Genomic DNA, 18,483 nt, shown 5'->3' with positions numbered 1-18,483 from the left:
ACAATGATCCCAAACACACCGCCCGGGCAACGAAGGAGTGGCTTCGTAAGAAGTGGCCTAGCCAGTCTCCAGATCTCAACCCCATAGAAAATCTTTGGAGGGAGTTGAAAGTCTGTGTTGCCCAGCAGCAGCCCCAAAACATCACTGCTCTAGAGGAGATCTGCATGGAGGAATGGGCCAAAATACCAGCAACAGTGTGTGAAAACCTTGTGAAGACTTACAGAAAACATTTGACCTCTGTCATTGCCAACAAAGGGTATATAACAAAGTATTGAGATAAACACTTGTTATTGACCAAATACTTATTTTCCACCATCATTTGCAAATAAATTCATTAAAAATCCTACAATGTGATTTTCTGGATTTTTTTCTCTCATTTTGTCTGTCATAGGTGAAGTGTACCTATGATGAAAATTACAGGCCTCTCATCTTTTTAAGTGGGAGAACTTGCACAATTGGTGGCTGACTAAATACTTTTTTGCCCAACTGTATATCCCGATTATTCCATATATAATATCTGTGTAGAGAAAAATTATGCTCAGAAATTAAGGACCATGACAAGAAAACCTGCCGATGAAAAGCAGAACATTTCGTGGTCTTTAGTCTTGTCCCATCGCTGCAACTCCCATAAGAACTTGGGAGAGGCGAAGGTCGAGAGCCGTGCGACCTCCGAAACACGACCCAGCCAAGCCGCACAGCTTCTTGGAAGCCACCCAGAAGCCAGCCGCACCAATGTGTCGGAAGAAACACCGTACACCAGGCGACCGTGTCACCGTACATGAGCCCGGCCCACCATAGGAGTCGCTAGAGCGCGATGGGACAAGGAAATCTTGGCCTGCCAAACCCTCTCCTATGCCAAACCCTCTCCTAGCCCCGATTACACTGAGCCAATTGTGCGCCGCCTCATGGGTCTCCCAGTCAACGATTCTCACAGGTCAGGAGTCTCATGACATAAAATGATCTGTTGTGTACTGAACTTAGTCCAAATGTAATCTTTAGCTAACAATATGAATTGAATATTTCACTAGACCTCCAGAAATCTGGAGAACACATTAAGTACATACTTCTATTTGAATTTTAACAAAATATCATGTTATCCTCTGTTTTACTGTAAGTTGTAAAAAATATACACTTGACTGAAGAATATATATATTTTTACATTTTACCTTTACAAAATTAAAAAAGGAAATGTGAAACTCTGTCAACAGAAAGAACTCAACTTAGTACAACTGTCTCCCCCTGTCACAAAAAAACTATATTACTCTATTGTTCATGTATTTGTTGTCTATGCAAACAAACAATGTATAGCTTCAAAATATGTTTAAAACTACCATGTCAGTGAATTTGAGAGTGGTTCCATTTCCTCAGTCTCATTGCTCAGCTTACCAAAGAGAGTGGTAATGTCAGGCTGTTGTTTCGGCATTTAAACATGACACACTAATAAGTTCTTTCTTCAGTGCAGTAGTCCGTCTGTGATATCTCTGTGTTAAGCAGAGACAGGTGTGGTGGTGTTACTCTCAATTTCAGCTGCTACAGCATCAGGGTTGTACCTGTACTTGTATCCATAGGGCCGTAGATGATAGGTGAAGTATTCCAGCGTGTACATCTCTACAGGGTAGATGTAGTGAAATGATACGATGTGATCTGAACAACATTCTGGGCCCTGGGGGAAAGAAGAACGACAGTCTGACTAAGTATATAAATAGTCGTTTAGGTCAGGGGTTCTTCAACGTTTTCAGCCTGAGACCCAAATGAGAAATTCTGTGTTTTCCTGGGACCCAAGCATAGAAAAATATGCAACTATATATAAATATCAGTACATTTCATTGCACTTATGCCTAAAACAAATGCAATATAGACAAAAACAAATAACAATGAAATTAAATATCCATATATATTCATGTTAATTTTCCCCCATTAAAAACACTCTTACATATCTGTCTAGGTTGGAACTGTTGCTGTTAAAATACAAGAAATCATTTTCCTTCTGAACTGGAATAAACGGATTGATCACATCCATGAGCTCGTTTTATTAATTTGTTCGTTATGAGAGACTCATTACTAAGCACTTCCACACACAAAACACATTGTGAGCGGTCCTCGTTATAAGTTTGTATGAAAGAGAGAGAAATTCATCGCTGTATACGCGTTCCATGACAATTGAGCTCAGTCAGAACTTGTGGCTAGCATCAGTCCATTTGATAGCAGCGGTGAGTGATGACGATTGGGAATGACAAGTCCACACCGCATCTTTTTTATTCTGTTTTTTATTAACAAATCAATACAGGAAGTACATGTGGGAACACAAGTATATATACATAATATACAATGGACAGTTGGGCTGGGGTACAATATCACATTACACAAGGACCTTAAGGGACATACATACACTCATTATTCTAACAGCTTTTTTGTTAGTAGAGTATTTAATTGTCTTAAAATACAGTTCAATTTCTTTTTGTAAGATAAGAAAATGTGTTTATTTGTTTGTAAATTTACATTTGTGAATATGAAATATTGGCCAAAAGAATAATGAAATTAATTACATAAAAATGTTTCAGCTTACTTCTATCGTCGATAAAGAAAACATCATCTCCCGCCATAGTGTAAGATCATCATAAATGTGTTCAATTATAAATCTACTAATGTCTTGCCACAGTTTTCTTGCATGAATACAATGCCAAAAAAGATGCAACACTGTTTCTGGGTGGTCCTTACAAAAGGAGCCATTTGAGTTGATGTTTTCCTTAATGAGAACAGATTCTCACAGGTCAGCTCCTAACTTCTTCATATAGTGGTTGGCAGGATAATATTTATGAATAATTTTAAAGGAAACTTCCTTAATTTTGTTAACAAGTAGGTATGTGTGTGGCAACATCCAAACTTTTTTCCAACAGATATTATCAATAAATCCATTCCAATAAGGCATGACATAAGGTATAGATAGATACAACATCCTGCTGAAACAAGGTTCGTAATCGCTCCGTTGTTGAATGGACCAAAAGAGAAACAAATCTTTCCTACTGATGAGTCAACAGGGTCAACGGAAGGTAGGCTCTGAGGGTCAGGTCTTGACACGTTCCTGAATAATAAATCAACACCTGAGGGAACGGCATCTAAAACAATTGCAAAATCTTTAGGTGTTACAGGGACCTTGTAAAGTGATAAGATTTCCTTATAACTGAGTAAAAGACCCTCTGCATTTACCAGTTGGCTCACCAATAGGATATTATTTCGGAAGCAATGTGTCGGAAGAAACACCGTACACCAGGCGACCGTGTCACCGTACATGAGCCCGGCCCACCACTGGAGTCGCTAGAGCACGATGGGACAAGGAAATCTTGGCCTGCCAAACCCTCTCCTATGCCAAACCCTCTCCTAGCCCGGATGACACTGAGCCAATTGTGCGCCGCCTCATGGGTCTCCCAGTCAACGCTACGCCACTCGGGATGCCCCTGCAAATTGATTTTAACAAACAATTGGTCCCCCCAAAAATGCATCCCTCCGTTGAATTGCAACATCCCAATGTGGTCCTCGAGCCAAAAAGTTTGCCCACCCCTGCCCTAGCCCCTAACCCTGGCTCCTACGCCTAGCTCCTAGCTCCTACCCCCTAGCTCCTACCTCTAGCGCCTACGCCTAGAACCTACACCCTGGCATAGACCCTTCATTTGCTGTAGATCTGTTTGCAGACACATATTGTCAACATCTCTTGTTTCTTTTCAATACCAGTGCCCCTTTAAAAAAAGGTCAAAATATTTTCCTTTGGAAAATTGTCATGTGGAACTGAACTAATGTTTGTGTGTTTTGCAGGTTTCTGTGGGCCAGCCAGGTCCACCAGGTATCCCAGGAGCCCAAGGTAGGGGCACATTATCATACTGGACTGGCATGGTGGGGTGTGCGATAATGATCATCATTTTATTTTACCTTTATGTAACTAGGCAAGTCAGTTAAGAACACATTCTTATTTACAATGACGGCCTAGGAACAGTGGGTTAACTGCCTTGTTCAGGGGTAGAACAACAGATTTTTACCTTGTCAGCTCAGGGATGTCAAACTAGCAACATTTCGGTTACTGGCCCAACGCTCTAACCACTAGGCTACCTGCCGCCCCAGTTATCTGTATGTTCAGAGGGAAATTGGTTTTGGTACTATCACACTGACGTGGCACAATATTCTGTGTGCCGCTGTATACAGTGTTGTGAGCTGTTATAACATTAGCCGTGATTAACCATGCTAATCATTAGTCTGGTCTTCTTGTGACCTTCAGGGGGAGCCTGGGTTCCAGGAGCCAATGGGCCCTCGGGGGCCTCCAGGGGATGGCTTTCCAGGAGAAAAGGTACAAACTTAGCCAACACTTTTTATCCCTGTGGGAATTGAACCCTGACCCACACAGGGCTGTAACTGCCAAACAAACACACACAGACCGGTTCAATGACAACATGGACACACACAACCATTTGCTGTTCACTATAAATGTCCTTGTTGATGTGCTTAACATTACTGTCATATTACTGTACACAGGGGGATTGGTGGAGACTGTGGGCGGAAAGGAGACAAGGGAGAATTTATTTCATGGTTCATTTATATGTTGATTGCTAACCTGTGTCCAAACTTGCAGGGGAAATCTGGTGAGAAGGGGGAACCTGGCCTGACAGTGAGTAGAGCACAAAATGCATACTGTTTCATAATGGCACCTTTGTTAAGTCTCTCAACCATATTTTTATATCTTAATAACGTTTTCTTCCTCCTCCCACAGAGAGAGAACGTCATCAAAATGATCAGGGACATTTGTGGTGAGTTAAAACAGCTCATTGACTATAATTGCAGTCGCTGTACTCATAATATACAGGAGAACGATCGCCTTACGGCGAGGATAGCTGTGCTACAAGCCCAGCTTCAGACGCAATCGTTAGGCAAGGGTAATTTCAGTGTTATAAAGGATGAAACAGCGTCTGTGCCACCAGTAAGTACAGATAGTAATGTTAGTATAAAACCCCTCGCACGGTCCCCACAGCTGGACAACTTTCTCACGGTTTCTGGAGGGAAATGCTGTAGGAATGCTCAACCGGTGTTGTTCATTCAGCCGACAGAAACTTTCAACCGGTTTTCCCCATTAAGCAACGAGTCGGAGTCAGAGGCCGAGCCTTCTCTTGTCTCTACTTCTCCCGTTACGGGGTCTGAGACGTTGAAGCTTCCCACCGTTAGCTCTGACAAATTGAAAACTCTAGTCATTGGCGACTCCATTACCCGCAGTATTAGACTTAAAACGAATCCTCCAGCGATCATACACTGTTTACCAGGGGGCAGGGCTACCGACGTTAAGGCTAATCTGAAGATGGTGCTGGCTAAAGCTAAAACTGGCGAGTGTAGAGAGTATAGAGATATTGTTATCCACGTCGGCACCAACGATGTTAGGATGAAACAGTCAGAGATCACCAAGCGCAACATAGCTTCAGCGTGTAAATCAGCTAGAAAGATGTGTCGGCATCGAGTAATTGTCTCTGGCCCCCTCCCAGTTAGGGGGAGTGATGAGCTCTACAGCAGAGTCTCACAACTCAATCGCTGGTTGAAATCTGTTTTCTGCCCCTCCCAAAAGATAGAATTTGTAGATAATTGGCTCTCTTTCTGGGACTCACCCACAAACAGGACAAAGCCTGACCTGCTGAGGAGTGACGGACTCCATCCTAGCTGGAGGGGTGCTCTCATCTTATCTACCAACATAGACAGGGCTCTAACTCCTCTAGCTCCACAATGAAATAGGATGCAGGCCAGGCAGCAGGCTGTTAACCAGCCTGCCAGCATAGTGGAGTCTGCTACTAGCACAGTCAGTGTAGTCAGCTCAGCTATCCCCATTGAGACCGTGTCTATGCCTCGACCTAGGTTGGGCAAAACTAAACATGGCGGTGTTTGCCTTAGCAATCTCCCTAGGATAAAGACCTCCTCCATTCCTGTCATTATTGAAAGAGATCATGATACCTCACATCTCAAAATAGGGCTACTTAATGTTAGATCCCTTACTTCAAAGGCAATTATAGTCAATGAACTAACACTGATCATAATCTTGATGTGATTTGCCTGACTGAAACATGGCTTAAGCCTGATGAATTTATTGTGTTAAATGAGGCCTCACCTCCTGGCTACACTAGTGACCATATCCCCTGTGCATCCCGCAAAGGCAGAGGTGTTGCTAACACTTACGATAGCAAATTTAAATTTACACCAAAAAAATGATGACGTTTTCGTCTTATGAGCTTCTAGTCATGAAATCTATGCAGCCTACTCAATCACTTTTTATAGCTACTGTTTACAGGCCCCCTGGGCCATATACAGCATTCCTCATTGAGTTCCCTGAATTCCTATCGGACCTTGTAGTCATAGCAGATAATATTCTAATCTTTGGTGACTTTAATATTCACATGGAAAAGTCCACAGACCCACTCCAAAAGGCGTTCGGAGCCATCATTGACTCAGTGGGTTTTGTCCAACATGTCTCGTGACCTACTCACTGTCACAGTCATACTCTGGACCTAGTTTTGTCCCATGGAATAAATGTTGTGGATCTTAATGTTTTTCCTCATAATCCTGGACTATCGGACCACCATTTTATTACGTTTGCAATTGCAACAAATAATCTGCTCAGACCCCAACCAGGGAACATCAAAAGTCGTGCTATAAATTCACAGACAACACAAAGATTCCTTGATGTCCTTCCAGATTCCCTCTGTCTACCCAAGGACGTCAGAGGACAAAAATCAGTTAACCACCTAACTGAGGAACTCAATTTAACCTTGCGCAATACCCGAGATGCAGTTACACCCCTAAAAACTAAAAACATTTCTCATAAGAAACTAGCTCCCTGGTATACAGAAAATACCCGAGCTCCAGCAAGCTTCCAGAAAATTGGAACGGAAATGGCGCCACACCAAACTGGAAGTCTTCCGACTAGCTTGGAAAGACAGTACCGTGCAGTATCGAAGAGCCCTTACTGCTGCTCGATCATCCTATTTTTCCAACTTAATTGAGGAAAATAAGAATAATCCCCAAATCCTTTTTGATACTGTCGCAAAGCTAAGTAAAACGCAGCATTCTAGGTTGGACTACTGCAATGCTCTACTTTCCGGCTACCCGGATAAAGCACTAAATAAACTTCAGTTAGTGCTAAATACGGCTGCTAGAATCCTGACTAGAACCAAAAATGTTGATCATATTACTCCAGTGCTAGCTTCCCTACACTGGCTTACTGTCAAGGCAAGGGCTGATTTCAAGGTTTTACTGCTAACCTACAAAGCATTACATGGGCTTGCTCCTACCTATCTCTCTGATTTGGTCCTGCCGTACATACCTACACGTACGCTACGGTCACAAAACGCAGGCCTCCTAATTGTCCCTAGAATTTCTAAGCAAACAGCTGGAGGCAGGGCTTTCTCCTATAGAGCTCCATTTTTATGGAATGGTCTGCCTACCCATGTAAGAGACGCAAACTCGGTCTCAACCTTTAAGTCTTTACTGAAGACTCATCTCTTCAGTGGGTCATATGATTGAGTGTAGTCTGGCCCAGGAGTGTGAAGGTGAACGGAAAGGCTCTGGAGCAACGAACCGCCCTTGCTGTCTCTGCCTGGCCGGTTCCCCTCTTTCCACTGGGATTCTCTGCCTCAAATCAAATCAAATCAAATTTTATTTGTCACATACACATGGTTAGCAGATGTTAATGCGAGTGTAGCGAAATGCTTGTGCTTCTAGTTCCGACAATGCAGTAATAACCAACAAGTAATCTAACTAACAATTCCAAAACTACTGTCTTATACACAGTGTAAGGGGATAAAGAATATGTACATAAGGATATATGAATGAGTGATGGTACAGAGCAGCATAGGCAAGATACAGTAGATGGTATCGAGTACAGTATATACATATGAGATGAGTATGTAAACAAAGTGGCATAGTTAAAGTGGCTAGTGATACATGTATTACATAAGGATGCAGTCGATGATATAGAGTACAGTATATACGTATGCATATGAGATGAATAATGTAGGGTAAGTAACATTATATAAGGTAGCATTGTTTAAAGTGGCTAGTGATATATTTACATCATTTCCCATCAATTCCCATTATTAAAGTGGCTGGAGTTGAGTCAGTGTCAGTGTGTTGGCAGCAGCCACTCAATGTTAGTGGTGGCTGTTTAACAGTCTGATGGCCTTGAGATAGAAGCTGTTTTTCAGTCTCTCGGTCCCAGCTTTGATGCACCTGTACTGACCTCGCCTTCTGGATGATAGCGGGGTGAACAGGCAGTGGCTCGGGTGGTTGATGTCCTTGATGATCTTTATGGCCTTCCTGTAACATCGGGTGGTGTAGGTGTCCTGGAAGGCAGGTAGTTTGCCCCCGGTGATGCGTTGTGCAGACCTCACTACCCTCTGGAGAGCCTTACGGTTGTGGGCGGAGCAGTTGCCGTACCAGGCGGTGATACAGCCCGCCAGGATGCTCTCGATTGTGCATCTGTAGAAGTTTGTGAGTGCTTTTGGTGACAAGCCGAATTTCTTCAGCCTCTTGAGGTTGAAGAGGCGCTGCTGCGCCTTCTTCACGATGCTGTCTGTGTGAGTGGACCAATTCAGTTTGTCTGTGATGTGTATGCCGAGGAACTTAAAACTTGCTACCCTCTCCACTACTGTTCCATCGATGTGGCTAGGGGGGTGTTCCCTCTGCTGTTTCCTGAAGTCCACAATCATCTCCTTAGTTTTGTTGACGTTGAGTGTGAGGTTATTTTCCTGACACCACACTCCGAGGGCCCTCACCTCCTCCCTGTAGGCCGTCTCGTCGTTGTTGGTAATCAAGCCTACCACTGTTGTGTCGTCCGCAAACTTGATGATTGAGTTGGAGGCGTGCGTGGCCACGCAGTCGTGGGTGAACAGGGAGTACAGGAGAGGGCTCAGAACGCACCCTTGTGGGGCCCCAGTGTTGAGGATCAGCGGGGTGGAGATGTTGTTGCCTACCCTCACCACCTGGGGGCGGCCCGTCAGGAAGTCCAGTACCCAGTTGCACAGGGCGGGGTCGAGACCCAGGGTCTCGAGCTTGATGACGAGCTTGGAGGGTACTATGGTGTTGAATGCCGAGCTGTAGTCGATGAACAGCATTCTCACATAGGTATTCCTCTTGTCCAGATGGGTTAGGGCAGTGTGCAGTGTGGTTGAGATTGCATCGTCTGTGGACCTATTTGGGCGGTAAGCAAATTGGAGTGGGTCTAGGGTGTCAGGTAGGGTGGAGGTGATATGGTCCTTGACTAGTCTCTCAAAGCACTTCATGATGACGGAAGTGAGTGCTACGGGGCGGTAGTCGTTTAGCTCAGTTACCTTAGCTCTCTTGGGAACAGGAACAATGGTGGCCCTCTTGAAGCATGTGGGAACAGCAGACTGGTATAGGGATTGATTGAATATGTCCGTAAACACACCGGCCAGCTGGTCTGCGCATGCTCTGAGGGCGCGGCTGGGGATGCCGTCTGGGCCTGCAGCCTTGCGAGGGTTAACACGTTTAAATGTCTTACTCACCTCGGCTGCAGTGAAGGAGAGTCCGCATGTTTTCGTTGCAGGCCGTGTCAGTGGCACTGTATTGTCCTCAAAGCGGGCAAAAAAGTTATTTAGTCTGCCTGGGAGCAAGACATCCTGGTCCGTGACTGGGCTGGATTTCTTCTTGTAGTCCGTGATTGACTGTAGACCCTGCCACATGCCTCTTGTGTCTGAGCCGTTGAATTGAGATTCTACTTTGTCTCTGTACTGACGCTTAGCTTGTTTGATAGCCTTGCGGAGGGAATAGCTGCACTGTTTGTGTTCGGTCATGTTACCAGTCACCTTGCCCTGATTAAAAGCAGTGGTTCGCGCTTTCAGTTTCACGCGAATGCTGCCATCAATCCACGGTTTCTGGTTAGGGAATGTTTTAATCGTTGCTATGGGAACGACATCTTCAACGCACGTTCTAATGAACTCGCACACCGAATCAGCGTATTTGTCAATATTGTTATCTGACGCAATACGAAACATATCCCAGTCCACGTGATGGAAGCAGTCTTGGAGTGTGGAGTCAGCTTGGTCGGACCAGCGTTGGACAGACCTCAGCGTGGGAGCCTCTTGTTTTAGTTTCTGTCTGTAGGCAGGGATCAACAAAATGGAGTCGTGGTCAGCTTTTCCGAAAGGGGGGCGGGGCAGGGCCTTATATGCGTCGCGGAAGTTAGAGTAACAATGATCCAAGGTTTTTCCACCCCTGGTTGCGCAATCGATATGCTGATAAAATTTAGGGAGTCTTGTTTTCAGATTAGCCTTGTTAAAATCCCCAGCTACAATGAATGCAGCCTCCGGATAAATGGATTCCAGTTTGCAAAGAGTCAAATAAAGTTCGTTCAGAGCCATCGATGTGTCTGCTTGGGGGGGGGATATATGCGGCTGTGATTATAATCGAAGAGAATTCTCTTGGTAGATAATGCGGTCTACATTTGATTGTGAGGAATTCTAAATCAGGTGAACAGAAGGATTTGAGTTCCTGTATGTTTCTTTCATCACACCATGTCTCGTTAGCCATAAGGCATACGCCCCCGCCCCTCTTCTTACCAGAAAGATGTTTGTTTCTGTCGGCGCGATGCGTGGAGAAACCCGCTGGCTGCCCTGCCTCGGATAGCGTCTCTCCAGTGAGCCATGTTTCCGTGAAGCAAAGAACGTTACAGTCTCTGATGTCCCTCTGGAATGCTACCCTTGCTCGGATTTCATCAACCTTGTTGTCAAGAGACTGGACATTGACGAGAAGAATGCTAGGGAGTGGTGCACGATGTGCCCGTCTCCGGAGTCTGACCAGAAGACCGCCTCGTTTCCCTCTTTTTCGGATTCGTTTTTTTGGGTCGCCGCATAGGATCCATTCCGTTGTCCCGGTTGAAAGGCAGAACACAGGATCCGCGTCGCGAAAAACATATTTTTGGTCGTACTGATGGTGAGTTGACGCTGATCTTATATTCAGTAGTTCTTCTCGACTGTATGTAATGAAACCTAAGATGACCTGGGGTACTAATGTAAGAAATAACACGTAAAAAAAACAAAACACTGCATAGTTTCCTAGGAACGCGAAGCGAGGCGGCCATCTCTGTCGGCGCCGGAAGTTGCAATATGCCTCTAACCCTATTACAGGGGCTGACTGGTGCTTTTTCATGTCATCATTAGTAGGGGAGTGTCACATGAGTGGGTTGAGTCACTGATGTGATCTTCCTGTCTGGGTTGGCGCCCCCCCCACCCCCTGGGATGTGCCATGGCGGAGATCTTTGTGGGCTATACTCGGCCTTGTCTCAGGATGGTAAGTTGGTGGTTGAAGATATCCCTCTAGTGGTGTGGGGGCTGTGCTTTGGCAAAGTGGGTGGGGTTATATCCTTCCTGTTTAGCCCTGTCCGGGGGTATCATCGGATGGGACCACAGTATCTCCTGACCCCTCTTGTCTCAGCCTCCAGTATTTATGCTGCAGTAGTTTATGTGTCGGGGGGCTAGGGTCGGTTTGTTATATCTAGAGTACTTCTCCTGTCCTATCCGGTGTCCTGTGTGAATTTAAGTATGCTCTCTCTGATTCTCTCTTTCTCTCTTTCTTTCTCTCTCGGAGGACCTGAGCCCTAGGACCATGCCTCAGGACTACCTGGCATGATGACTCCTTGCTGTCCCCAGTCCACCTGGTCATGCTGCTGCTCCAGTTTCAACTGTTCTGCCTGTGATGATTATTATTTGACCATGCTGGTCATTTATGAACATTTGAACATCTTGGCCATGTTCTGTTATAATCTCCACCCGGCACAGCCAGGAGAGGACTGGCCACCCCACATAGCCTGGTTCCTCTCTAGGTTTCTTCCTAGGTTTTGGCCTTTCTAGGGAGTTTTTCCTAGCCACCATGCTTCTACACCTGCATTGCTTGATGTTTGGGGTTTTATGCTGGGTTTCTGTACAAATACAAATAATGTACAAATAATTTCTATATAAATAAAATTGATTTGATTGTTATTAAAGCAGATGAGTACCTGTTACAGACTGGGTTCAAATCCAGCGTTTCCTGCATGCTACAACTGTGTTAGCCTTCTGAGCTAATGTCTTGACATTCTTGAAGCAGACCTGTGTTCATTCTGCTGTATCCTTTTTCTGTCTGATGTTAGTTCACTCAGTTGACGTACTAGTGATGATTACCAATAGGAACTGTCAAATGTAGAAAGCAAAAAGTCTGTCTGTCTGTCTGTCTGTCTGTCTGTCTGTCTGTCTGTCTGTCTGTCTGTCTGTCTGTCTGTCTGTCTGTCTGTCTGTCTGTCTGTGTCTGTCTGTCTGTCTGTCTGTCTGTCTGTCCGTCCATGTAATTTCTCTCAATCTATGTAATTTCTCTGACTGCTGTGAGGAAGATGCTATACCTGGGCGAGGGCACCTTTATGGGTAGTGCCATCTTGAGAGCCAACCAGCTGTTCCAGGCCTCGCGGCCTGGTGTTCATAAAGTCGCCGTGGTACTAGCCGATGGGCACGCAGACCGGCGTGATGCAGTGCAGCCTGAGGACGCTGCCGGCATTGAGATGTTTGTCATCAGACTCTAAATCAAGTTCAAGACTAGATGCTAGACTGCCTAGTATATGGTTCTAGTTGAGTTTTATTTACACTGACACTCATAGCAGTCAATACAACATGGAATCCATGCAAATAACATAGGCCTATCTAAATACATTGATAAAATAACTACCAGAACTCAGGATAAGACCCAGATGCAGACAGCTAGAATCACAGATGTTTATTGACCCAAACAGGGGGCAGGCAAAAGACAGGTCTAGGGCAGGCAGAGGTTTGTAATCGGGTCAGAGTCAGGCAGGTACAGAACGGCAGGCAGGCCCGGGGTCAGGGCAGGCAGAATGGTCAGAACCGGGAAACTAGTAAACAGAAACTTGAGAAAACAGGAAGACGGGAAAACATGCTGGCAAGACAAACTGGAAACAGACAGAGAACACAGGTATCAATGCACAGGGGATAATGGGGAAGATGGGCAAGACCTAGAGGGGGTGGAGACAAGCACAAAGACAGGTGAAACCAATCAGAGTGTGGCAGGAACAGACAAGGGACCTATTCTAACAAGACAAATGAAGAGCCCCTTAAGGGGTTTGTGATGGGGATGTCTTGATTTCTGTAGATCGGCATGGAACAGGGCCAAAATTGCTTTGACAATAACTCGATGATGTTAAAAACCTTTATATAACCCTTTGGTTTATGAAGTCTGTGAGAGAGCAGCGATTATTTAAAATGTAAGTATTTGAGTTTAAACAGTGTGAAAATGCATTGCATGTAAAGCAGTCACCATAGTTACAGTATTAAACTATTTAAACATTATAGATAATGTCATCACATCCCAACTATTCTCACTGCATGGCCTGTTTAAAGTTACATTTGGGAAAAAGTTATATTTTGACACTCCCTGGATGACTATTTAATCATTTGATAGCTTGAAATTAGCTTGAGGTTGATGACAGTCTGTGTTAAACTGTGTATCTTGGCACAGCCCTGGAGAGTACGCTGCTGTATATCTTATCTGTACATGGATTTCTTCACACATTCCATACACTCACTATAAATGGTTTGTCTATGGTAGGCTCAGATCTGTTTCCTTGTTCAGATTACATCATAATGTTACAAAACCAGTTCTCGCAAGAAACAGACAGTTGTGCTTTGTTGAAAGAGAGTTGGGCCGTGTGCAAAGCCTGCACATTTCCCAATGTTGATGTCAGAGGGATGCACTGAGGACATGGGCTATCTATCTATGGCTGCATCCCAACTCTCCCAAGGATGTGGAGTGTGTAAGTGCATACTTTGGGATAAGGGTGGAGAATCGGGACACAGCCTCTCTATCAGTTACAGTTTGACCAAAGATCAGGTGAACGACAGCACTGCTACACTGATGCTCCAGAGAGGACCTGTATACTCTATTTCTCTATTGTGTTCTTTATGTAGTCTGTGAACTACCCCCTGTACTGTACAAATATTCAACCTCTTTATATTTTTTTATTTTCACACACCCTTGTTTTTACTCATTGTGTTGCTTCAAATAATTGTCCATTAAAAGACACCTTAACTTCCAAACCAAAAACACTGAACAGATTCTCACAGGTCAGGAGTCTCATGACATAAAATGATCTGTTGTGTACTGAACTTAAGTCAAAATGTAATCTTTAGCTAACAATCTGAATTGAATATTTCACTAGACCTACAGAAATCTGGAGAACACATTAAGTACATACTTCTATTTGAATTTTAACAAAATATCATGTTATCCTCTGTTTTACTGTAAGTTGTAAAAAATATATACACTTGACTGAAGAATATATACATTTTTACATTTTACCTTTACAAAATTAAAAAGGAAATGTGAAACTCTATCAACAGAAAGAACTCAACTTAGTACAACTGTCTCCCCCTGTCACAAAAAAACTATATTACTCTATTGTTCATGTATTTGTTGTCTATGTAAATAATGTATAGCTTCAAAATATGTTTAAAACTACCATGTCAGTGAATTTGAGAGTGGTTCCATTTCCTCAGTCTCATTGCTCAGCTTACCAAAGAGAGTGGCAATGTCAGGCTGTTGTTTCGGCATTTAAACATGACACACTAATAAGTTCTTTCTTCAGTGCAGTAGTCCGTCTGTGATATCTCTGTGTTAAGCAGAGACAGGTGTGGTGGTGTTACTCTCAATTTCAGCTGCTACAGCATCAGGGTTGTACCTGTACTTGTATCCATAGGGCCGTAGATGATAGGTGAAGTATTCCAGCGTGTACATCTCTACAGGGTAGATGTAGTGAAATGATACGATGTGATCTGAACAACATTCTGGGCCCTGGGGGAAAAGAAGAACGACAGTCTGACTAAGTATATTAATAGTCGTTTAGGTCAGGGGTTCTTCAACGTTTTCAGCCTGGGACCCAAATGAGAAATTCGGTGTTTTCCTGGGACCCAAGCATAGAAAAATATGCAACAAATATAAATATCAGTACATTTCATTGCACTTATGCCTAAAACAAATGCAATATAGACAAAAACAAATAACAATGAAATTAAATATCCATATATATTCATGTTAATTTTCCCCCATTAAAAACACTCTTACATATCTGTCTAGGTTGGAACTGTTGCTGTTAAAATACAAGAAATCATTTTCATTCTGAACTGGAATAAACGGATTGATCACATCCATGAGCTGTGGATGTTTGGTCAGGACGTGTCGTTTTATTAATTTGTTCGTTATGAGAGACTCATTACTAAGCACTTCCACACACAAAACACATTGTGAGCGGTCCTCGTTATAAGTTTGTATGAAAGAGAGAGAAATTCATCGCTGTATACGCGTTCCATGACAATTGAGCTCAGTCAGAACTTGTGGCTAGCATCAGTCCATTTGATAGCAGCGGTGAGTGATGACGATTGGGAATGACAAGTCCACACCGCATCTTTTTTATTCTGTTTTTTATTAACAAATCAATACAGGAAGTACATGTGGGAACACAAGTATATATACATAATATACAATGGACAGTTGGGCTGGGGTACAATATCACATTACACAAGGACCTTAAGGGACATACATACACTCATTATTCTAACAGCTTTTTTGTTAGTAGAGTATTTAATTGTCTTAAAATACAGTGCAATTTCTTTTTGTAAGATAAGAAAATGTGTTTATTTGTTTGTAAATTTACATTTGTGAATATGAAATTTGGCCAAAAGAATAATGAAATGAATTACATAAAAATGTTTCAGCTTACTTCTATCGTCGATAAAGAATCCAAGCAGTACATCTCTCCGCCATAGTGTAAGATCATCATAAATGTGTTCAATTATAAATCTACTAATGTCTTGCCGCAGTTTTCTTGCATGAATACAATGCCAAAAAAGATGCAACACTGTTTCTGGGTGGTCCTTACAAAAGGAGCCATTTGAGTTGATGTTTTCCTTAATGAGAACAGATTCTCACAGGTCAGCTCCTAACTTCTTCATATAGTGGTTGGCAGGATAATATTTATGAATAATTTTAAAGGAAACTTCCTTAATTTTGTTAACAAGTAGGTATGTGTGTGGCAACATCCAAACTTTTTTCCAACAGATATTATCAATAAATCCATTCCAATAAGGCATGACATAAGGTATAGATAGATACAACATCCTGCTGAAACAAGGTTTGTAATCGCTCCGTTGTTGAATGGACCAAAAGAGAAACAAATCTTTCCTACTGATGAGTCAACAGGGTCAACGGAAGGTAGGCTCTGAGGGTCAGGTCTTGACACGTTCCTGAATAATAAAGCAACACCTGAGGGAACGGCATCTAAAACAATTGCAAAATCTTTAGGTGTTACAGGGACCTTGTAAAGTGATAAGATTTCCTTATAACTGAGTAAAAGACCCTCTGCATTTACCAGTTGGCTCACCAATAGGATATTATTTCGGAAGCAATGTGTCGGAAGAAACACCGTACACCAGGCGACCGTGTCACCGTACATGAGCCCGGCCCACCACTGGAGTCGCTAGAGCACGATGGGACAAGGAAATCTTGGCCTGCCAAACCCTCTCCTATGCCAAACCCTCTCCTAGCCCGGATGACACTGAGCCAATTGTGCGCCGCCTCATGGGTCTCCCAGTCAACGCTACGCCACTCGGGATGCCCCTGCAAATTGATTTTAACAAACAATTGGTCCCCCCAAAAATGCATCCCTCCGTTGAATTGCAACATCCCAATGTGGTCCTCGAGCCAAAAAGTTTGCCCACCCCTGCCCTAGCCCCTAACCCTGGCTCCTACGCCTAGCTCCTAGCTCCTACCCCCTAGCTCCTACCTCTAGCGCCTACGCCTAGAACCTACACCCTGGCATAGACCCTTCATTTGCTGTAGATCTGTTTGCAGACACATATTGTCAACATCTCTTGTTTCTTTTCAATACCAGTGCCCCTTTAAAAAAAGGTCAAAATATTTTCTTTTGGAAAATTGTCATGTGGAACTGAACTAATGTTTGTGTGTTTTGCAGGTTTCTGTGGGCCAGCCAGGTCCACCAGGTATCCCAGGAGCCCAAGGTAGGGGCACATTATCATACTGGACTGGCATGGTGGGGTGTGCGATAATGATCATCATTTTATTTTACCTTTATGTAACTAGGCAAGTCAGTTAAGAACACATTCTTATTTACAATGACGGCCTAGGAACAGTGGGTTAACTGCCTTGTTCAGGGGTAGAACAACAGATTTTTACCTTGTCAGCTCAGGGATGTCAAACTAGCAACATTTCGGTTACTGGCCCAACGCTCTAACCACTAGGCTACCTGCCGCCCCAGTTATCTGTATGTTCAGAGGGAAATTGGTTTTGGTACTATCACACTGACGTGGCACAATATTCTGTGTGCCGCTGTATACAGTGTTGTGAGCTGTTATAACATTAGCCGTGATTAACCATGCTAATCATTAGTCTGGTCTTCTTGTGACCTTCAGGGGGAGCCTGGGTTCCAGGAGCCAATGGGCCCTCGGGGGCCTCCAGGGGATGGCTTTCCAGGAGAAAAGGTACAAACTTAGCCAACACTTTTTATCCCTGTGGGAATTGAACCCTGACCCACACAGGGCTGTAACTGCCAAACAAACACACACAGACCGGTTCAATGACAACATGGACACACACAACCATTTGCTGTTCACTATAAATGTCCTTGTTGATGTGCTTAACATTACTGTCATATTACTGTACACAGGGGGATTGGTGGAGACTGTGGGCGGAAAGGAGACAAGGGAGAATTTATTTCATGGTTCATTTATATGTTGATTGCTAACCTGTGTCCAAACTTGCAGGGGAAATCTGGTGAGAAGGGGGAACCTGGCCTGACAGTGAGTAGAGCACAAAATGCATACTGTTTCATAATGGCACCTTTGTTAAGTCTCTCAACCATATTTTTATATCTTAATAACGTTTTCTTCCTCCTCCCACAGAGAGAGAACGTCATCAAAATGATCAGGGACATTTGTGGTGAGTTAAAACAGCTCATTGACTATAATTGCAGTCGCTGTACTCATAATATACAGGAGAACGATCGCCTTACGGCGAGGATAGCTGTGCTACAAGCCCAGCTTCAGACGCAATCGTTAGGCAAGGGTAATTTCAGTGTTATAAAGGATGAAACAGCGTCTGTGCCACCAGTAAGTACAGATAGTAATGTTAGTATAAAACCCCTCGCACGGTCCCCACAGCTGGACAACTTTCTCACGGTTTCTGGAGGGAAATGCTGTAGGAATGCTCAACCGGTGTTGTTCATTCAGCCGACAGAAACTTTCAACCGGTTTTCCCCATTAAGCAACGAGTCGGAGTCAGAGGCCGAGCCTTCTCTTGTCTCTACTTCTCCCGTTACGGGGTCTGAGACGTTGAAGCTTCCCACCGTTAGCTCTGACAAATTGAAAACTCTAGTCATTGGCGACTCCATTACCC

The 18,483-nt window shown here is 43.8% G+C and overlaps 2 long non-coding RNA genes across 2 annotated transcripts; both read left to right on the top strand.

Annotated features, from left to right (window-relative positions):
• The first annotated feature begins 3,807 nt into the window (after positions 1–3,807).
• LOC121841460 lies at positions 3,808–4,875 on the top strand. The gene is made up of 4 exons (XR_006080481.1): positions 3,808–3,856; positions 4,268–4,336; positions 4,619–4,654; positions 4,757–4,875. It is a non-coding gene; the product is annotated as an uncharacterized LOC121841460 (long non-coding RNA).
• Positions 4,876–17,041: 12,166 nt separating this feature from the next.
• LOC121841459 lies at positions 17,042–18,109 on the top strand. Its single transcript, XR_006080480.1, has 4 exons — positions 17,042–17,090; positions 17,502–17,570; positions 17,853–17,888; positions 17,991–18,109. It is a non-coding gene; the product is annotated as an uncharacterized LOC121841459 (long non-coding RNA).
• Positions 18,110–18,483: the final 374 nt, after the last annotated feature.

The sequence above is a fragment of the Oncorhynchus tshawytscha genome, linkage group LG31 (genome assembly GCF_018296145.1).
Source record: "Oncorhynchus tshawytscha isolate Ot180627B linkage group LG31, Otsh_v2.0, whole genome shotgun sequence".
Classification (NCBI taxonomy): Eukaryota; Metazoa; Chordata; class Actinopteri; order Salmoniformes; family Salmonidae; genus Oncorhynchus; species Oncorhynchus tshawytscha.
This window is presented reverse-complemented; position numbering and strand designations above follow the sequence as displayed.